Below are 23,378 nucleotides of genomic sequence, written 5' to 3' on the forward strand. Positions count from 1 at the left end.
ACACATGAAGTGAGGGAGATCGGTCGTAGGTTCTCAATGGCTGGTGGCTTGCCTGGCTTCGGTATCAGACGAACCTCGGCCATTTTCCAGTCCTCGGGAAGGTTTCGTTTCCTCCATACTTCGTTAAGATGAGCAGTAAGCTCTACTAGCGAGGGGCTGTCAAGATTTACAAGTGCCTGATTGGTAATTTGGTCCATTCCCGGGGCTGTGTGGCGTCTCAAGCCCATTATCGCCGCTGTTACCTCATGTAGATGAATGTCCTCATCTAGGAGCTCGTTAGGGGTGCCGGTGTAGGGTGGCAGAGGCTCCGATGTCTGTGTGGGGAAGTACTGGGCTTTGAGAGTCAAAAGGAGGTCCGCCTCGTTTCCAGGAAATTGGTGAATTACTCGAGCCATATTGTGGTGGGATTCCGTTTTGCTGCTGGCCGGGTTGATTAAATACCTCAATAACTTCCACGTCTTGGAAGTACTCAGTCTTCCTCTCAAGCTGTCGCAGAGGGATAGCCAATTCTCTCGGCATAGCGTGGTAGCGTATTCCGCAGCCTCTTGCGTGAGTAGTGCTATTCGCCTCTTGAGCTTGCGATTTAATCTTTGCCTTTTCCAACGCTTCAGCAGGCTACGCCGGTCTTCCCACATGTGGAGCAAGCGAGCGTCGATGCTTGGAGTGGTGGTGGATGTTACAAGCATTTTGGTGTGCGCCTTCACATCCTGGTGAAGCTGAGTGATCCACTCCTTAATTCACTGAAGCTGTTGGCTCTGTTCGTTCGCAGCTCTTTCTTCTCTTATCTCCCGCAGCTTGGTCCAATCCGTGAGGCGAGCCGTGCCTATCCTGGCTTTGTATTCGAGACCATGGAGAGTGGTGGCTAGCAGCGCGTGGTCGCTGCCTAGGTATTCCTCCAGATTTGTCCAGCAAGCTTGGCGGATACTTCTGGTGAGGGTTAAGTCGGGGTTCGTGTCTCTTTGGACACTTGTGCCGAGCCTCGTGCTATTCGTTGGATCGTTGACGAGCGTGAGATCCAGGTCCTCAATAACTTTGTGAAGCATGTTTCCCCTGGGGTTGGTGTACGTATAACCCCAGAGGGGGTGGGCTGCATTAAAGTCGCCCACAATTAGAAGCGGATGGTTGCCTGCTGCGTGCGTTGCTTGCTCCAAAACCAGTTTGAGGACCGATGGCGCGCTTTTCGGCCGACAGTAGACGCTTAGAACAAACATGGGACCCTTTTTCTTTGTTGCCTGTGGGATAATTTCGAGCAGAATGGCAAGCGGTTCGGATGGCTGGAGGTGGTGTTGAACGGCCACTAGCTTTTTACTGACCAGGGTGTGAAGGCTGCTCCCTGTATCAGTGCCATAAGTGACGTATCCGGGTAGGCGGACGTGTGTGTTCGTTCCTTGCAGTGCGATGATTTCAGGTGGCCTTGTTGATGTAGCGATGTATTGTATCAGTGATCCATACTTGTTCTTGTAGCCCCGGCAATTCCACTGCCACACCGTGGTTTCGCCTGGGGAGCCCCCGCGCTTACTGCATATATGTTGGGGCGGAGCCATCTTGGTTATCAAGGGGTGGTGATGCGTGCACAAGATGGGGTTCTGGGGAGCCCAGAGAATCTGGCAATTCTGGTAGGGTCTGATGAGTTGTTTTCTTGGGGCGCCGGCTTTGACGAGCTTCCAGTGCTAGTATGCGTTCCTCTAGTCTCATGATGCGTTCCGCCAACTGAGTGTTAGAGTGTTGTTGTTGAGTTGCGAATTGTTGTTGTTGTGCCGCTGACTGTTGTATAGCTGTGAGTTGTTGCTGCATATTAGCTTGTAGGGATGTCTGAAGGCTCTGAATAGCTTTTGCTACTACGTCTTCTACCTTCTGGAGAGTGGCATATTGGACGGGTATGACTCCCTGCGGTGCAGTGGGCTGCGCGGTTGCTCGTGGAGCGACCACCAGATTCAACTCCAGGCGCAGATTGGGTAACATCTGCCATGATCAAAATTTTATTTAAGCGAGCTCCTGATGACCTGTTAGCTGTTATAAATCACTCAATTATATTTTCGTGGATTCCGTCTGCATGGAAAATTGCTAAAGTAATTCCAGTTCTTAAAATAGTAGGGAAGGATATTCAATAGATAGCATTAGACCAATCGCGCTAACCTCAAATTTGGCGAAATTAATTGAAACAACGCCATATGCCCGTATGCTTAAATTTGTAGAGAACGAAGACCATGATGATCAATATGACATGCTCATGTGGACTGGCAGATATGGACTGGCAAAAGGCCGATATGTGCTATTGCGACACTAGATATCTCCAAATCCTGCGACAGTGCAGAATACGTTATCTTATTGGATATATTACGAAATCTAGAGTTTCCAAATTAGCTTGTAAACTGGATATGTGAATTTTTAAATGGGAGGAAACTCTACTGCTCTTCAAGAGGTTTTTTCGAGCATACATAACCAATCACGAAGTGTTCCTCAAGGAGCTGTTACTTCTCCATTATTATTCAGCGTTCTCATAAGTTCCATTCCTCGGCATCCAGATGTACAAACATATGTATACGCGGACGATATGGCTTTCTATGCATCAGACAGTGATATTCACTCCCTATATTATCGACTACAGAACTCTCTGTAGTATTGGGCGCCGAAATGTCAGTCTGTGTCTTGATTTTTTTCAGTTGGCGAGTGTACGTTTATTCAGCCATGTTCTTTCCTTCCCAGACAAATTTTTGTCAAACGCTAGACTTCAGAGCTATCTCTACGCCATCGAAACCTGGTTAAACAAGATTCGCCTTTCACCTAACCTGAGAAAATGCTCGATATTGGTATGGTATGGTATGGAGAACTTTATTGGGTCCTGAAGGTCAACCATACGTTGACGCGGGCCGCTCCCACGTTGGGACTGTCAGGCCGAGCCCTTCAGCCACATCGCGGGCCTTCTGGACTGCCCGTAATTGGTCAGAGAGTGATTCACTATGTAGCATTTGCCGCCACCATTCTTGTTCCTTGTCACGGTCTGTGAAGACCGCGGGGCACTGCCAAAGCATGTGGTCAAGAGTAATGATGCCATTGCACTTATTACAGTTGGTTTGAATTTCCCTCTCCGGATAGATCCTGTTAATAAAATATGGACTTGGGTATGTTCTTGTCTGTAGCAAACGTAATGTGACAGCTTGGGCTCTGCAAAGCTTACCATGTGGCAATGGGTATTCCCTTCTGCTTAAATAATAATGCTTCGTGATTTCGTTATATGTTAATAATCGATCCCTGTGTTCCCCGGGTGAAGTGTAAGTCTTCGCCTTGAATAATACCGTTAACATATCGCTATCCTACCGTGTCGAGACTATACCTTAAGTGGAGTCGGTGAAGTACTTAGGTGTAGTCTATGATGGTTCACTCAGTTGACTTGGCCGGTCGGAGATGCGGAAAGACCCACTACTAATTGTATATAAAATGTATTTGTGGCCCATTTTAGAATTTGGGTGTGTGCTATTTTCTGGTGCGCCAGCTTACAAATTACACCCCCTTGTTTTTATTGAACGGGAAGCCCTGCGATTGTGCTGCGGATTGCCAAAATTTGTGGCTAATAACGTATTACATCAAGAAGTCAGCAACAATACCGAAGTACACTGCTGACATCGATAACGGTGTTTGATCATGGCGCCACAAACTACCGCCGACATGTTTAAGTAGACGACATGGCACCCTGACGAGGACGACGACGGTTTGACGACGACGGAAAGGTGACCGCGACCCGGCGTCGACACTACTACGGTGGCGCACCTCCGCTTTCTTCCCTGCTCGTCTCCCGCCTTGAGGCTGGATATTTTACTATGTTTCTAGTGTGTTCAACCTTCATGGAGGAAAAGCCTGTGGTACGTCAGTACATGGAATGATGCAACTATACAGGACTCTCTTTCTTGGGTATTTGCGATACAGCTTGCCTGTGCTGACCAACACCTGCAGAACTAAAATCCGTACACTCGAAAGCGTCCAGGCCCATGCACTTAGAGCGTGTCTTGGATTGCCGCGATGCTCGTCAACAGCTGAAACAATTGCGCTTGCACACGATTTCCCAGCCAATACCCATATAGTCATGGAAGCGCTCAGAGCACACGTAAGACACCTTGCTCGAGCACCTGCCCATCATTTAGCCTCAATGCCAGAGGATCTACCAAGTGCCTTCTTTTGTCAGACAGTCCTGCCCTACCGTACATGCCTTCCATCGCGTTACACAGCTCCAGCGAGAGTTCCGTTTCCCCCATGGCACTTGGCTCAAGGAAACGTTCGACTAATGGTACCAAGAATACGAACAAAAGCACAACTCTCGTCTCCAGCACTCAAGCAGCTTTCACTGCTCGTGCTTACGAGACATACAACGCGCATCATAGTCTATATACTGACGCTTCAACCACGGTGTATGGGTCTGCAAGATCGGGGATCTTTCCTGCAAAGACCTCCACCGTAAAGATTCGACTATCTCACCAGACTACATCGACTGTCGCGGAGCTCGCTGCTATTCGTTGTGCACTTGGCGTAATTTCTGATGAACCGTCCAAGAAATGGAGCGTGTTCAGTGACTCCAAGGCTACTCTTCATTGTTTGGTTTCTGCCTTACGCCGCGGACACCACGAACAACTAGTTCTAGAAATCAAACTGCTGCTTCACCATCTCGTCGTGCAAGGGCACGACATCGCCTTAGAGTGGATTCCAAGCCACTGTGGCATAATGGGCAATGAACACGCCGATCTGCACATGGGGAGGACTCGCAAAACTCCATTCTATTCTCAAGAACAGACGTAGCAGTGAAAGTTCGTGTGCTTGCAAATGAAGCCATAAGATCTTTATGGAACACACCAAGTTTGAAGCACACACGCCTACACCGATTGGACCTGTACCTTCGACTTCGACCCCCATCTGGACCCTCCCAACTCGAGACAGCAGTACTTTGCAGACTGTGGCTTGGTGTGGCTTTCACAAGGTATTTCGCCTTCCGAGTCGGTATAGACGAGAGCGCGCCTCGTGGTCACTGCGGTGGCGAGGAGACTATGTAACACGTATTTTGCCACTGTCCTCGATAGAGCGCGCACCGGCTGTCCCAAGCGGCCGTGTTGGCACGCCTTGACGACAGGCCACTTTCAGAACAGTCTTGGAATGCCGACATGAACTGTAGTCGCACCGAAAGTCGATCACGGCTTTGTTGACCTTTTTACGTGGGAGTGGCCTATAAGAAAAACTATAATGATCCCATCCCGCCCTCCCCTTTTCCTTCACGCTTTTCTTTTTGTCTCGCCTCTACTTTCCGTCTTTACGTCCCATTTCCCTCCCCTAGGGTAGGGTAGCAAACCGGAGGCTTTAATTCTGGTTAACCTCCCTGCTTTTCTCTGCTTTGAATATCTATCTATCTATCTATCTATCTATCTATCTATCTATCTATCTATCTATCTATCTATCTATCTATCTATCTATCTATCTATCTATCTATCTATCTATCTATCTATCTATCTATCTATCTATCTGTCTGTCTGTCTGTCTGTCTGTCTGTCTGTCTGTCTGTCTGTCTGTCTGTCTGTCTGTCTGTCTGTCTGTCTGTCTGTCTGTCTATCTATCTATCTATCTATCTATCTATCTATCTATCTATCTATCTATCTATCTATCTATCTATCTATCTATCTATCTATCTATCTCGCACCATGTGTTGTTTTAAAATCATGCGTATCACAGGCATTGTGGAAATAGATATAATCGAGAGGTGTGGCAACGCGGCAAGAGGCCCGCAGTGGACTTCGGTGCGACAAATGCGCCCCCGCACTATCTGCCCACAAAGTGGACAAGCGTGGCAAAACACGCCCACCGACCACATTATCTAAACCGCCAGACGCCGCAAAGCCCTCGCGCGATAGCAAGCGCTCCTCAAGGGGTAGTTGGCTTTCGGCAAAGAACGTGCCCCGCAACTCGGTTCCGCAAAAGCACCCGCCATTTGCATTGGCGCCTTTGTATCGGCTGAAAATCTCTGGCTACTGACCACCACAAAACGGGCTAAACAGCAAAAGAGAGTTGTTCGCGTTGTAATTTGGTCTGCTATTCTGTTACGCTGCCATGGGTTGCCGTTGTCCTTTTTAGCCGGTGTGAGGCATACCGGAACCCTACCAAGGTCTCTCTTTGTAAAAGGCTTAGTACGTCACGTGGGAGCGGCGAAGACGAAGTGAAGTGACCAAACGTAGCTGCGTGCCTCGCTCTGATAGTTTATGTTACAGTGAAGGATTAATTGCGCTTTTATAATGAGAAGTCGTCCGAGGCGATGACAGATGGCACGCCAACTCTTGCGACGAGGTCGAGCCCGTCCCTTCGCCCTTGGGCCTCAGTGCGAGGCTCGCCCCACTGACATGGAGGTGTCAGGCTCCGGTTTCTCCAACAGCAAGCACATGGACTCTGACAACGGCTACAACGTCGTAGAAGCGAAACGAGTCAAGAAGAAATACCAAAGCACAATGAATGACGGGAGTGAACAAGGTCCCACCGGACAGCCTACTCGGACTTACACGACTGCATACATGCCTCTTCAGACCAATTCTAGGGTCTGAAGCAAGCAAATTATTGCTAGAGGGCCTCGAATGTCTCTAAAAATTACGAAAATTGGTAAGCTTCAAAAAAATTTAGGAACGAAAAAACGAAATTCGTAGCTGATAGCCAAATACAGCTATCGCAGTATTGTAAACTGCATACGTTAGACAACTTAAATCAGAAAAAGATTATATAAGCATTTGCAGGTTGCAGGAAATTGTAACAATGCTTACGAAGGTTTTGCAAGTCCTACTCACAAAATAGGGGTATATTTCAAAGCCCTGTATAACATATCAATTTTTCCCGCTTTAGATGTGACATTGTGCGTGTTTATGAAATTGAAATATTCTTTTTAATGGCAGAGTCACAAAGTTATAAACTTGATAGTTTTGCTTTTGCCCTCCTCATTACATGTCCTGCCCATGCCCATTTCTTTTTCTTGATTTCAACTTAGATGTCAATAACTCGCGTTTGTTCCCTCACCCAATCTGCTCTTTTCTTACCCCTTAACGTTACACCCATCATTCTTCTTTCCATAGCTCGTTGCGTCGTCCTCAATTTAAGTAGAACCCTTTTCGTAAGCCTGCAGGTTTTTGCGCGCAGGTGAGTACTGGTACACTTTTCTCTTGAGGGATAATGATAACCTGCTGTTCATGATCTGAGAATGCCTGCCAAACGCACCCCAGCCCATTCTTATTCTTCTGATTATTTCCGTCTCATGATTCGGATCCGCCGTTACTACCTGCCCTAAGTACGTGTATTCCCTTATCACTTCCAGTGTCTCGATACCTATTGTAAATTGCTGTTCTCTTCCGAGAGTGTTAAACATTACGTTAGTTTTATACAGAAAAATGTTTAGACCCACTCTTCTGCTTTGCCTCTCCAGGTCAGTGAGCATGCATTGCAATTGGTCCCCTGAGTTACTAAGCAAGGCAATATCATCAGCGAATCGCAAGTTACTAAGGTATTCTCCATTAACTCTTATCCCCAATTCTTCCCAATCCAGGTCTCTGAATACCTCCTGTAAACACGCTGTGAATAGCATTGGAGAGATCGTATCTCCCTGCTTGACGCCTTTCTTTATTGGGATTTTGTTGCTTTCTTTATGGAGGACTACGGTGGTGGGGGAGCCGCTATAGATATCTTTAAGTATATTTACATACCGCTCGTCGACACCCTGATTCCGTGATGCCTCCATGACTGCTGAGGTTTCGACAAAATCAAACGCTTTCTCGTAATCAATGAAAGCTATATGGAAAGGTTGGTTATATTCCGCGCATTTTTTATCACCTGATTGATAGTGTGAATATGGTCTATTGTTGAGTAGCCTTTATGGAATCCTGCCTGGCCCTTTGGTTGACGGATGTCTAAGGTGTTCCTGTTCCTATTTGCAATTACCTTATTAAATACTTTGTAGGCAACGGACAGTAAGCTGATCGGTCTATAATTTTTCATGTCTTTGGCGTCCCCTTTCTTATGGATTAGGATTATGTTAGCGTTTTTGTATATAGATTCCGGTACGATCGAAGTCATGAGGCATTGCGTATACAGGGTGGCCAGTTTCTCTAGAAGAACCTGCCCACCATCCTTCAACAAATCTGCTGTACCTGATCCTCCACATCTGCCTTCCCCCTTTGCATAGCTTCCAAGGCTTTCTTTACTTCTTCCGGCGTTACCTGCGGGATTTCGAATTCCTCTAGGCTATTCTCTCTTCCGTTATCGTCGTGGGTGCCACTGGTACTGTATAAGTCTTTATAGAACTGTCCCAAAAATTACGAAGTTTTAAAAAATAGATACATTAAGTTTGCAATTAATAGCTCTGAGTCAAGAACAGATGTCGCGGTTCTGTAATGGCATCCACTAGACCATTACAAGCAGACAAATTTAATACCTCATTTTATATCTTACGCGAATTGGTTACGTTGTGTACAAGGGTTCTGCCAAAGCTGTTTTTCCATATTACTAACTTCTTAGAGATTCATGTGTAACATGTCAATTTTGTTCGCTTTAGATGTACTATTAGATGCAATTCACAGAATTGTGATATCGCCTTTCGCTCCTGAGTTACATAGTTGTAAACTTGATAGCGTCGTTTCCTGAATTTTTTTTATTTTTGCTGCATTTTAATAAAAAATTTACGATCGAAGTCAAAATTTGGAAACGAGGAATCACTAGATTTTGAGTTTTCTTTAAATGCAACGAACGTCATCAAATTTGGTGCAGTAGTCGCCGAGAAAAACGAATTCTCCTTTTATATGTGTTATTTAGATAGGAGCTGAAGGATTTGTCGGACGATCCCACCGCTGTTACCAGTTTAGGAGTTGTCGAACGATCTCGCCGCTGCCACCACTTGAAGGGGTTGCAGGTCGTAGAGAGGAACTTGGGAGGAATTAGACGTACAGGGTTTATTTACAGTATTTCCATTTTAAACAAGAGACATTCGACAGTCTAGCGTGGCTCCCAAATGGAGCACGCAAGACGAGCATACAGCAAACAGCTTACGAGCACACAGCTCACGAGTGCATTGATGAGCACAGAGCACGATGACGAGCACACACTGTAGCAGCGACAAACAGCTGCTTGTAAACACTCCGTTCGACGTCATCGTTCGACGGCATCGTAGACGACCCGCCTTTCTGGAGGAGGAGGGCTCACACACACACGTACACACTTTCCCTGCACCCCTCCGAGGGCAGACGACCTTCGCAGCACTCGCAGCTGACCTTCGCAACGCGGCCGTCGTGGTGTCCATTGTCTTGCGTCCCCGTAGCCAGGTGGTCACGCCCGACCCCAGCCGGCGCCTCTAAATTCCAGAGCTGCCGTAGTCCACAGTTCTCTGAAGTAAGTTCATGGTTGGTTAGCGGTGTCCTCGCTGGTTCTCTGTAGGGCGCCCCCACGGAGGGTTGATCGAAGCATGTGCAGCGGGATGAAATAGCTTTGCAGAGCAGTACCCCTGCAGGCCGATCCTAACAGAGCACGCTTAAGAGGAAGCTTTAGCTGGGGTGCTCCTATCTAAATACATGTAAAAGGAAAATTTGTTTTTCTCAGCGACTACAGCACCAAATTTTACAAGGTTTGTTGCATTTAAAATAAAGACTTACAGTCTAGTAACTCTTGGTTTCGAATTTTTGAGTTAGGTCGTCAACTTTTTATTAAATATTGGCGAAAATCTAATATTTCGAAAAAACAATACTATCAAGTTTACAACTCTAACTCATCAACAAAATATGATAATACAATTATGTGAATTGCATCTAATAGCACATCTAAAGCGGACAAAATTGATGTGTTGCAAATGAATATGAAAAAAATTCGTAATACGTAAATACAGCTTTTGCAGAACCCTTGTTAACAACGTAACAAATTCACGTAAGATTTAAAACGACATATCAAATTTGTCCGCTTTGAGAGATATAATGGACGCCTCTTACAGAATCGCGATATCTGTTCTTGATTCAGAGCTATGAATTTGTAAACTTCGTGCTAATATTTTTTTGAAACTGTCGAATATATGAAAATTCGTTAAGCAAAATTCAAACCCTAAATCGAAATTCCGCTCTCAACAGTCGCTAGAATTCAACTTTCTCCCTCAACTGCAACAAATGCCATTAAAATAGGTCCAGGGGTTATCTCAGAAAAACGTTTTTGCGTTTTTACATGTATTTGAATAGGCCGCGTCGGAGCTGGGCCCGAGCTAAAGCTTCCTTAAGAGGAAGCTTTAGCTCGGGCCCAGCTCCGACGCGGCCTATTCAAATACATGTAAAAACGCAAAAACGTTTTTCTGAGATAACCCCTAGACCGATTTTAATGAAATTTGTTGCATGTGAGAGAGAAAGTTAAATTCTAGTGACTGCTGGAAGCGGAATTTTGATTTAGGGCTCGAAGTTTGCTAAAAGGATTTTCAAAAATTCAGACGTTTGAAAAAAATAGAAGCACGAAGTTCACAAGCTAATAGCTCTGCGTCAAGAACAGATATCGCGATTCTGTAAACGGCATCCATTAGACCATTCAAAGCGGACAAATTTGATATGTTATTTTACTTCTTACGTGAATTTGTTACTTTGTTTACGAAGGTTCTGCAAAAGTTGTAATTACACATTACTCCATTTTTCGAGGTTCATGTGTAACATATCAATTTTGTCCGGTTTAGATGTGCTATCAGGTACAATTCACAGAATTGCGATATCATTTTTTCTTCCTGAGTTACGGAGTTGTAAACTTGATAGTTTCGTTTTCTGAAAATTTGCAATTTTTGCCAAATTTTTATAAAAATGTGACGACCTAAATCGAAAATTCGAAACCAACAGTCACAAGATTTTAAGCTTTTCTTTTAAATGCAGCAAATACCGTCAAATTTAGTGCAGTGGTTGCCGAGAAAAACGAATTCTCCTTTTACATGTATTTAGATAGGAGCACCCGAGCTAAAGCTTCCTCTTAAGCCGTTTGTGAATTCTTAGTTTCGTTATCGCTGCATTCCGCTTCCCTTTTATTTTAAAGTTATCTTGGGTAGGTGCTAGAGTATGTCTGTCCTTCGTTTATGTATATGCAGAGGTACTTACATTACTTGGCTAAGGGCATGACTTGACGTTGAAATCACACCACGTAAATACCCGACTCATTAAAGATCATAATTGCTAATCTGGACCCGCTGCGCTATCTAGCGTCACCGCTCTGTAGTCCATGCACGGCGCGTGTGTCCATAAATATTCACGAAAGATTGTCTGATTATAACGACGTCAAGTGGCGTCACTAGAAGGGGGAGGAGGCACTACTTAAAGTCAGAAGGGCCTCGGGGGGGGGGGGGGGGGCGCTTTAAAGAAGTGCGGGACCGCCCGCCCCCCCCCCCCCCGGGCATTCCAAGTGCAGCACTGCGGCACCCCTTCGACACGCGCTCGAGGTTATTTTATTACCAGTAGTGCCTTTTCTGGGACACTTCTATCCCTCCAATTTATCAATTTTATTTATTTATTTATTTTCGAAATACTGCAAGCTGCAGTGCTGTCCAGGCCGGAGAGGTTCTTTTTTATTTACATCAAGTGCAATGACAAAGAATTCACAAAGGCATATACATTTGTATTTGTTAGATTAATGATTTAATCGCAATTAATCAATTGATGCGGCATTAAGGAAAGAGGAAAGCAGGTATTGTCGTATTGCTGCATGCACTTCCCCTGGTCAGTGCACATGACAGTCACCACTCTTGTTGGACTAAGATTCGTTGACGTGTTTCTCTGCAGGAGCCTGTGATGCAACGTTGCCTTTTTTGGAATAAACAGCGCTGGACAACTTGATCGTTCTCAGTAATATAAAGTGGTGGAGGTGCGGGACATATATATATATATATATATATATATATATATATATATATATATATATATATATATATATATATATTGTGTGTGTGTGTGTGTGTGTGTGTGTGTGTGTGTGTGTGTGTGTGTGTGTGTGTGTGTGTGTGTGTGTGTGTGTGTGTGTGTGTGTGTGTGTGTGTGTGTGTGCGTGTGTGTGTGTGTGTGTGTGTGTGTGTGTGTGTGTGTGTGTGTGTGTGTGTGTGTGTGTGTGTGTGTGTGTGTGTGTGTGTGTGTGTGTGTGTGTGTGTGTGTGTGCAGCGCTTCCATGCTGATTGCATTAAGCTCGGCAGTCATCCTGAGAGTATTTCTTCGGGAATTTTTCAGTTAAAAACACACGCAAACAAGACAATGATCGCGGCGAAAGGATAGATGAAAATAAGTACTCATATTGAATGAAGAAGTATTACGTCAGAGAGGAAGACCGTAGACAACTTGCTGCAGGCGGAACCTCCTACACTGCAAATGTGACTTCGAAATGTTGGGAAACGTTATTTGCTATAGGAAGGTTGTACTTGGTGTTTTCATACTTCATCTCACCTTTTCCACAGTCATTGCCGAATCACCTTAAAGCGAGTGGCAAAATATCGCGAAAGTGTTCATCGAAATCTCTGAGTCAAGAGTCGTCGTTCGCTCAGAGCACGCTAGATGGAGCCGTTAGACCCCCCCCCCCCCCCCCTCCCGCTATAACGCGCCTCAAGGAGCACATAAGGTCGCTAGATAAGATTCAATGTGGCGCCAAGCTCCCTTTCCCGCTTCCCTCCAGCTCTAATCCTCCTCCGGTAAAGAGCGCTGTCAGTGCCCCCGAATGGTTATCAAACCTCTCAACACGCATGATTTGAACCCACATGATTTATCATCACTGCTCGTTTTGAAAGTGTATTCTGTGCGCTAAGCCCCTATCGGTGCGTTTGTTGCCGTTTACCGTGCTTTTGAAAGTTTTGAAAAAAAGTAATAATAATGATAATATTCATAATAAATAAACACCTCCGTTAACCGGCACAAATGCCACGTGACACCTCTAAGCCATTCATGCACGGGTAATGACGGAAGAGTGAGATGATAAACACGATGGCGGCTGAGTGAAAGACTGGCGTTACCTTGATATATATTATTTCGGGACGTTAGGACAAGAGGGACTTCACCGAGCCTCATAGTATCTGTGCCTTGCTTGCGCAAATTTGTCAACGATCACCCAAAGCAGCGATTGATGAGGAACCGTACCTATGCCATCAACATAATTGGAAACGCGAACAATAAAATAAAACTCTCCTAATACCTGTCCCTTTAACCACGAGGTACTGCGATGTTCTGTCGTTCCATCGCGGGTCGTTAAACATCTGCGTGAGCCCATTCATAGATTGATGAGCTTGAGTTGAACAGCTGTTACAAATGCAGGCAAAGTTGTATGCGCAATAACTCAACCTAAATAGTCACTTTCAATTTTTCCGCGTTTGTATTTGTGCTGAGAGCACGTCAGTGCAGTCATGTGGCATAGGGACCTAAACTTGCTAAATCATTTTTCATTATGGGGTTTTACGTACCAAAACCACTTTCTGATTATGAGGTACGCCGTAGTGGAGGACTCCGAAAATTTCTTCCACCTGGGGATCTTTAACGTGCACCTAAATCTAAGTACACGGGTGTTCTCACATTTCGCCACCATCGAAATGCGGCCGCCATGGGCGGGATTCGATCTCGCCCATGGGCAACCACGGCGGTTCTTGCTAAATCAAGTACTTTCCGACGTCGTTTTCTGCGAATACCCCTTAATTTAAAGGTACCATCTTGCCACGCAACAGCGTATAATTATTCCTTGCATTCTGTTTCTTCGTCCACGTCAGTGTGTTCTCTTTAGGGAAGTCTGTGTGACGCTGAAGGGTGGGTGGCAACATTCTGGCAAGAATGCATTGACGATAATTAGTATTGAAACCAATAAAGAAAAGCGGAGAAACATATTCTTCTTTTTTTTTGCCTGAAAAGGGTGCCAGCGCCAAAGGTGCAACATTGTCCAACGTTGCGAGACCGATTAGGACGTCCGGCGTCACCGTCAAGAGGCAGGCAAACAGTGGGAAAAGGGCGATTGTGTTGGGCGGGAGGGAGGGCATAGAGAGGAGGCTGAGTAAGCCAAGGTGGCCGGCGCCGGCTTCCTTATCGAGTACGGCGCGCCACGCGGTGGGCCTCGTAGATGCGCGCGGTTGCCGACCTGGCACTGATTTCGTCGCGCGTACGCAGACTGCCATAAAAGGCAAGGCACGTATGCGAGCAGAGAGGTACAGCGACTGGTCACGAGGACATATTCGGTGCAAAAGAAGCGACCGATATCATCGTCGTCCTTCTAATGCGTGCCGTGTGAAAACCTGTAAGCTGCATACTTGATGGGCTGCGGAGGTGGGAAAGAAGTGTTGAAAACAATGCAGGCGCATATCTGATTTTAGGGCGGGAAATGTGGTGGAATCCGAGACAAAAGCTCCGTACGAGGACTTTCGTATTCATGGTATTAGCACTCCCCAGGTAAGTAAAGTAGCAGGCCAGGTTTTTTGACGCAGAAAAAAAAAATATATCAAGCAGTGGTCGGACGATGCTAGACGCAAGGACAGTGCAAAGGCAGATGGTAGCGGAACGAGAGTGCCTCTGCAAAAAAAAAAAAAAAATTACAAGGACGAGAGAGAAGAAATACGAACTGTGAGCTCTAGCTATTCTAACTTTTTTTTTACTCCTGCCATTATGCTATTGATATCAGGCTATTTTAACACGTAATGCGAAACATTTGCTGAATGTAGTGCTGCAGGTAGGTTCCTCTCTCACCTCGTTTGAGACGTATTAAATAAAAACAGACTGCGTTCCGCTGCGTGGAACTTGAGCTATGCTAGAACGAGTGAATTAATTTGTACGCAATCTCCACCCGGTAGCAGGTAAAGCTTCCAGACGACAGCCCATTGAGCGGCATCGTATAGTCACAGTACACTTTTGCCAGAGCAGATGCGTGGGCCTCAGTCTTCCCCGTGGTTCATAGGCGATAAGTTGTTGCTTCTTAAAAGGAAGCGCAGAAGAAATGGTGGGCTGAGTAATCGTCACGCCACCGTTGTCAAACCATGCATCGACGTCGTTTTCACGCCATTGTCGTCATGGCAACAACGTCGGCGTGATGCCTTCGTGGTGGTGCTGTCGTCTTGTAGCTTTCGTCACAGACACGATCACAGTTTACGAGGACACGTGCAATCAGGAAACACTTTGCGCAGCTCATAACAAGGATTGCTATCCATGTACCTTCAAAATGCTTCCCATAACATTGATTCTCACACTGCGTGGATTCTGCTTACTTTCTTTTTATTGTACGAGTTACTCGTTTTGTTTATTTGTTACTTAGCTGGCTAGGTGGTTGTTATATCGCCTTCTGGGAGGCCAACCTCCGTCTTGTGCATAGACATGGTGTGTTCAGTTAACGACGATAGCAACAACGACAATAGAAACAACGATAACAGCAGCAACTAGAAAACTACACCATTCTCTTGTGCGGCGACGACGGCAAACAGTGTTTTGCATTATTCCTTTCTCCATTTTTTTTAACGGACCTGTAAAACATACAGTGGACACTGTAGAGCTATGCACAAGGCATCAAACTCTAAACAGTTTTACCTCTGCCTCTAAATTTGGTTATGTGAGCACTAGATGGTTTGAAGGGCTGAAAGAGTGTTCATAATTATTCTTGTACTCTTACCACATGGTTCCCACCTGTTTTCGTTTCAGTCCAGTTGCCTTATCTGGAGTTACTGGGGAGAAATCTCTGCACACAGAGTTGATCTCACACAGAGCCCACGGAGTTTGATCTCGCAGTGCGTGCATTTGGTTATTGAAGTTGTAGTTGAACATATCTGTACTTTGACGCAGATCGACTTACCAATGCGTTAATTTTTGTTCTGTACTTGATTAATTCAAACTAGCGCCACAAAAGTGCCTCTTTGGCTGCGGATTTTAGCTGTGAGAGGCAAAACGTATTCTTTAAGATTGCGAGATGGGGCACGGTAGCGTTATATTGTTTATCGCGTCTATAGGGACAGAGGAATCAAATGGGGAAATACGAAAACAACGGGAAGTTTCTCTTTGTACTTCTCTATCCCTTCGCCAAATACGGCGCCGACAATAGTGCGAAGGTTTCCTCCGCAATCGTGGGAGAATTTTGCGGGATAAATCTATTCCGCGCACGTTTTCGGAACCCAGGGGTGGCGGAAGCGTCGGTCAACGGGCTAGGAAAGCTGCAAAATGCACAGCCCTCCTAGTGTGAGTCTTCTAATCTGCGTCTCCCTTACCGCTGTTTCAGTATTTCAGTGTGCGCGGCAACAACAGCAGCAGCAACATACTTCAATAGAGCAACAAATAGTAGATAAGACGTCCAGGAAGCATTGGGACGAAACCATACGACACAAATATGCGCAATATGACACTAAATGGTCGCTGAGGAGGGGTGAGAAAATAAATGTGCCGGTGCGGGAAGATAACGCTGGACTCGCCGTAATCGCCCGATACAAAGGCGCAGCATCTATATTTATCTACCTAGAGCGACAAGGAATGCACATGCTGCGCAAGAATATCGTTCCGCGGAAACGGTGCCTGCCTGGTCACGAAAGGCAAACACAGCGTGAAACTGCGATAAAGTTCAAGTGCTCTCGAGCGAACGTTCGATAAACCTCGCGCATCCGAAGTGGTTCGGCGTCAGATAAGCAAGTAGCCTTGGTGACGTCGTATGGCGCACTGCAGACCGCAGCGAGTTTCTCAGTCCTGCTTCTACGGCCGATCTGACTGCACGGTGGCTACATTATCTTCGAATCAGCGTTGACGGTGCAGAGAACGCTCCGAGTGGTATATGCACATACTGAAACGCCGACGTCGCTGGCGCGTGTCGCAAGCATAAAGAAAGGCAAGTCGCCAACTTTTCCCGCCCTTGAGCCAATGGAAGGTGCTTCGAGATCCCTGTTTAAAGGAACGAAAAGTTAGATCCGAAGTTTGCTGCACAGTTGTCACAACTAGAGCCTGGTGGTCACAATGGGAGAGAACTCGACCTCTTCTTTGGACTCGGGGGTATGCTGCTCTGCAGAGAGTCCAGATGACGTTGGAATGAATACCTCCACAATCATCCGTGGCAAGTCGACCTCACACTATCATGTCGAAAGAGACCTTCGGGCAGCGAAAGCTGGCGCCTTTCAAGTACCCGAGATTATCATATCCGCACTCCCATTCGCCCCTCAGCCGACGGAGCGAATGCTCTGCGCGAGGTCAGCCAGAACGGAAAGATACAACGCTGCTCTCGCACCCCAGCGGTTGGAAGCCGACGTGAGCAATCTGCAATACGCAAGTCCCAACGGCCAGTCATCTACCGACGCGACGGTGCTGCTGGCCAGAGTCGAACGTCGTCTGGCTGCGGTACTTCTGCTTTTGTATATGTTAGAGCGACGCTTCCTTTCGCTTCTGACAATTCCAGCAAGTGCCCGTTCAGCATCGTCATCAATGATGCCGCCCGGTACGTCGCCTGTCATTGACGGCGCACAGAGAAGTGACGACGACGAAAAGTACACACCTTCTGAGCGTCGACAGCTCTCAAGGGATGGTGACAGACGCATGCAGTTCCAATCTCTTCTAGACTCCGGCTCTGTACCCAGCGCAGTGCCACGACGACGTCGCCGGCGTTTCCTTCACCGGGACTGGCCGTCCAGTACGACGGCCGTAACACACCGCAGACAAGAAGCTCCGGCCATCACTGATCCTCAAAGAGATGTACAAGAATGGGCATTGAGCGATGGTAGGCTGTGCCAGTTGGCCAAAGCCAATCATGTCGCCACATATGGAGCTACACGACGTGAACAACAAAGCAGGTGGCAGCCTCGTTCGCACGAACAGCAGTTGGGAAACTTGCCTGCAACTGAACCTCCATCACTGATGTGGACGCCCAATAGCCTAGCCCTTGGGGTCAGCCGCGCCTGCTACTACTCTAACGGATACGTCGAGGAAGTGTTCAGCCCCGTCTCGGAGTTGTCGGGCTACGTCGTGAAGTTGTCTGCGCGATGCGGAACTACGGGCGGTTGTGCCATGCTCTCGTTTGCTGCTCAACTGTGTGCTAGCCTCGAGAATCCTGCCGTTCCGTGGCCCTTTTGTGGCAGACTTGAGTTCATGATACACCACCCAACGTGTTCCGCGAAGACCAGGTTCTACATTGTGTCGGCCGTGCAGGGGGAGAGGACTGTTGTCATCGGTGGCGTCGGCAAAACGCTTTTTCGCCTTACGGATCCCATACCCGCGATGACTCTGGACAACGAAGGCCTTTGGGCTGCGGGAACTCTTCGGCTTTCCATTAGAGTACGCACGTAGCACCTGACGGTTTCCGTTTAATGTGAAATGTTGGTTCTGCTGAGGTATGAATGTTGTTCACACAGAGTTCACTAAATGCCATAGAAAGTGTAACTTTTGACACGCGCGGCTGCGTGTTTCCTTGGTGTGGGATAAAACATCATGCAGGCTACAACATGTACGAGGTGTCCCAACTATCATGCTCGAAGATCTAAATATATGCAAATGCCAGGTAGCTGGACAGAACTAAGGTAATGTTGCCGTCGCTTGGAGATAATCATTTATTGCATTCCACCTAATTAGATAATTATACTCTTAATTATTTATTCAACTTCTCGAATACTACAATTAGATTAAAAGTATCAATGAGACCATTGTAGATCAACATGAAAAGCTCCTGATGGAGCTTTCTGTTGCTCGATACGTGCTATAGTTACGTTAGGCCTTTCTGTAAACCTCTATCTCTCTCGATACGTGCTACTTAAAAGTGTGTTTTTTTTCGAGCGTGAAATATGCAGGCGAATACAAGCAAAGTGCCTCGAGCGGCCAGTCGCGCGGCAATTTTGCGTGTATTCGCGGGCTCCTTCCCCGCTCAGAAAAACACTTTTATGTAGCACCTATTGAGCAAGAGTAAGCTGTGTTGGGAGTTTATGTTGCTGTACAATTTTCTCCTTACCCCTTGTCATGTAATTTTAATACTTGAGCAGTTGATTAATTAATTAAGACTAATCATGTTTTTAGGCGAAATTCAAAAAATAATCTTAGTATATCCAAGCGAGGGCAAACAGCATTATCTTGTTTCTGTCGAGCTACGCGGCATATGCATAGTTGTTAAATGTTGGTGCGTGATAGTTGGGCACCCAGTATGGCATTTGTCCTAGCACCCCCATCAACGTTAAAACGCCATTCTATTTTCGAACGTCCGACTGCACATACGGTATTTATGATGAAACTGACGTCGAAGCTACGAGTATATTAAAGCTACCAATTGACTGCCCAAAAATTAAGGTCGAGGTCTGTGTTTACGATTATTTCGGCTTCAGCGTCGGCCCTTACAGTAATCTCAAGTTCACACGAATCCTTCGCACTGTTGATTCGGCAGGCGCCTTAAGTAAGAAATAAGATTACTGACATAAACACTCAAGTTCTTGCGGTGATTAGTATGTCCTACCCAAAGTTCTGGCGCTCGAATCTGATTACCGGAACACTTGATTAAAACCGCCAGTATCGTTCACACCCGAGTTTCGATAAACACTCGTATAAACCAAAACTCGTTCTGTAATGACACTCAATTTGTATAGGAAGAGAGGTTCAGAAGCGGCTGCACGGGCGATCCGTCACGGCCCGTCATTCTTGCAGCTTGCCGAAATGCGATGCAGACACAACAGTCGTTTTTATGTTGCGAACATGTGCTAGACCTTAACAAGTGACACTGCTGTGCTTTGACCTTTGAACATTAGAGGTGAAAACGGGCGTCTTATCTCTCTGACCACTGCCTGCACTGGGCCATGCTTATTGTTTGCCAGCTCACCTACTTCGTTATCGCTCTGGATAATCAGATACGCGTCGCGTCTGATGGCGGTGGACTGCGGGCAGCACCAGTTTATATAACGCCGGCACCCTCGCTTCACATTGACTATCTACACTACATGTACTTGTTTTCGCGAAGTCCTGGGAAAACTAGATCATTCGTCAAGTTCATGTTTGGAGGAAATAGGGTTTATGTCAGGCGTGATCTGAGAGACAATGTTGAAGTGTGTGACTTGACTAGGGACTAAATAGAAATTGCTAAGCATTAGTTTTCTGCACTGGTTCGATGTTTTTTTTTAACGCTCCTGGGAGACGCAAAGGTACCGGTGGTTTTACGTTGGAGAGAATGAGAGCTATAGGCATGGCCAATGAGCACCGAAAGCTTGAAGTGTGTGGAAATCATTACTGAATGATAGATTCCCCCCCGCCCTTAATTTCGTACTCAAGACAAGGCGCGGTATCCCCGGTGTCCTTGGTAAGCTAAACTAGGCAGCTTGATTCTTTGGGGTTCATTTCGTGGTTATATAGTGGGTAGGTTACGGGGGTGATATGTAGGCATAGCTCAAAGTGTGAGGAATAATTTTAGCCTTGGCATCAAATTACTTATTCGACCGTTTCGGAGTGTTACAAGAGTGTTTTACAAACTATACAGAAAGATGTGAACGCGCCACATCGTTGACATATCGAGAAAATAGGGGGGAAATTTATGCGTCATGTGCAGCCAATGTTTCAAGAGCGCTAGCAGGCTTTGCGAAAATTTGTTGTGCAAGTGCTCGAAAGTGTTATGCCGCAGCTGTGCTCGATGCTTCCCAGTGTTTTGGGAGAACGACACTACACCGAATTCCCATTTGGCAGAAATTGTAGGCATGTAAGTAGTAATGTGTGACGAAAGGTTACCGTTTCTATGTCATTTATGAGCTTTGCTAATAATTGCTCTATCCGAATTTTCTTCATATTTTTATGCGTTGTACAAGGCGTGTAGTAGGTTTCCTCGGTGTCCTCGGTGATCTAAATGGGCCACCTGGTTTGGTGTAAATAGGAAGAAGGATAGGAGTGATGTGGACGCAAATTTCAAAGTGTGTGTTTTCTAATTGCTCGTTTTGCAGTATATAATTTATACAAGAGGTCCAAAGTGTTATAACTATATTTTACGGACGGCGTAGAAATTAATTTAGACCAATGTGCTGGGAAAACTATATGTGCCCGCGAAATTGAGTGCTTTTATATCGCTGAGAACATGACCGCTGATGGGCATGCAGACTTAAATTCGTGCGGTCGAATTGTGAAAAATTCCATAAGCAAGTGCTCGAAAGGCTTATATGCGGGCAACCTTTTAAAGCATGTGGTTCATTTACTGACCATGCAAATTCCTAATGAAACTGCTAAAAATACAGCTGCGCTGGAAACTGGGCCAGATTCGACATTGTCGTACAAGTTTGCTGTGTATTTTTTCTTCAGGCACATAAAGGCTGCCCCATGGCCGGAGCTGTATTCATCGGCTTTGCTGTCGCCATACCTTAATGCGGAAATTTCGTTAAGCCTGTCCCAAAGATACAGTATAGTGTATCAATGCCAAGTACTTCAGACCGCCTGAACATTGTTACTGTTCACAAAAGTATCTGCGTGCAGGCGCTCTTGCATTTATTACAGGCATTGTGACGTTGGGGGTTGAACATAGATAGCTAAATCAAGCTTCGTTGCTTAGGATGAACTGACTGCACAGGTCAAAGACATGGCAAGGGGGGGGGGGGCGAACGAATGTAATCAGCAGCCGTGGTAAGCAGGCTTGTCTTGCTCAAGGTAGACAATTGCACAGTAGTTGCGATAATGAACCGTTGCAAAGGTGTGTATGTCTGTGAATGAGTTACTCGCGTTACATCGTGTGTCATATTAGCGTAAAAAAAGGTGGAAGATTTACCGCTACAGAGAAGACATCTCGTTTAGCCTTCATCAACAATCTTTACCCGGAACGCGTATCTCTTCATAAGTACGTTTCTTTACCATCGTACAATACCATGAAATCATGAAATACAAAGTACAATGCACAAGCCTTACTGTTACGAGCGTATGCTCTTACGCTTCACCTCCTATCAAACATCAACTTAGAGGTCAAGCGATCGAGACTTCAATGATGGAAACGTGAAGAGTTCAGCCTGAAAGTTATGCTAGTAACTAGGTAGTCCACTAGCTAGGCTAGCTATGCCACTGGATTTCTTAAACTGAAGTAACACGCGCGATGCTTTGTAAGCCTGTGAAGCATGAGGCTATGGTCTAAAAAATTTAGTGTCTGGAAATGGTCTGCGATCCCGTTTACCACTGTTTGAAGACTGCCGGGTTAGACGTTATAACGCTAAAAAAACACGCAATACATGTTCATTTGTTTCTTTGCAGTTGCACGGGTTACATATGAGTGAGCCTGCCATTGAAATAGGAAACGAGTAGGCTTTGGGAAAAGCCAGCTATTCCCAGAGGCGCCCCGGTAAAACTGCATCACTGCGGGAAACGTGCGATGGCACTTGCAGCTTCAGTGAAGGCTCCAATCTATGTAGGCGACACTTCGATATACTGGGCATGCTTCAAGAAGTTTGCGTTTTGGTTGGAGCAAGCAAACGAAGACCCCTCGCCACGTCTGCTGTGGAGAAGTATATGGGAACTTTATGGGCTTTTTTAAGGGCTGAAGGGGCATCATCGTCAACAAGGTTGCTATGGACGATGCCGCAGTGTACCGAAAGCCATGCGAAGATGATATCATATGCATTGTAGAAAGCAACATATTTTTCTAACACTATCCTGCAAGAATGCGGGAAATGCTTCGTAACACAAAACTGTAGTTATGATAAAAATTTGACTAAGGCATGTATCTGAGAGGAGCGCTGGAAAGGCCTTTGCAGCATTTTAACGTTACGGTCTGTGGATGCCAACTTTATGATTTACGGATGTTCTAGCATTTTGCGAGCTTCGGCAAAAATCAATTTGGTGCACTATTATTGACCTTACACTCCATGTTTAGCTACACGGGTTTGGTTCACATCATTCATTTATTTTGAGCTTCTTTAGGTTGCGTGTTCTTCTTTTTTAATCTTGAGTGCCTTATCCTTTTTCCCTTACGGTCTTGTGCTATTGCTTACCTCTCATGCTCTGAACTCTTCGTAGACTGATCGTTGTTTCTATGCCAACATCACGGTGTCTACGAGCGCAATACCATCCCCTTTATCATTTGCATAGTGCGTAAATTTTGTCCTATGTTATGTTTGCATTCTATACCTAAACATTCTTTGTGTTACCGCATTTCTGAATAAATCTTCGATGTTTCATTACAGAACATTGCCGTACTCATAATGTCATTTTATCCCTTGCGAAGTATGTTTTCCCTACGCTTTAAAGCAGCGCAGAAGTGCCAGGAAGGAAAAAGAGCAAGGGGAAAGCTGTAATACACTGAAAAGAGCACAAAGCTACAAGGAAACCAACATTGCTTATTCAGATTAAAGGCTTCGCAGTTGAATAAGAAGCGATTCCTATGCACGTAATTTTCGATGTCCGAAGCTTAATCTTTTTGGAATCTGTACGGGCCTTTTTTTTCTAGCTTCACGCTGCTTCTCCATGAATGGG

At 45.8% G+C, this 23,378-nt stretch overlaps 1 long non-coding RNA gene across 1 annotated transcript in view; it reads left to right on the forward strand.

Moving 5' to 3' along the window:
- LOC140216790 (uncharacterized) overlaps window positions 1-23,091 on the forward strand; it is a 31,194-nt gene extending 8,103 nt beyond the window's left edge. Inside the window, exon 2 of the long non-coding RNA XR_011893476.1 lies at window positions 15,648-23,091. This is a non-coding gene — a long non-coding RNA (uncharacterized lncRNA). The remainder of the gene's footprint in view (window positions 1-15,647) is intronic.
- The last annotated feature ends 287 nt before the right edge of the window (window positions 23,092-23,378 follow it).

This window comes from Dermacentor andersoni, chromosome 3 (assembly GCF_023375885.2).
Source record: "Dermacentor andersoni chromosome 3, qqDerAnde1_hic_scaffold, whole genome shotgun sequence".
In the NCBI taxonomy this organism is placed as follows: Eukaryota; Metazoa; Arthropoda; class Arachnida; order Ixodida; family Ixodidae; genus Dermacentor; species Dermacentor andersoni.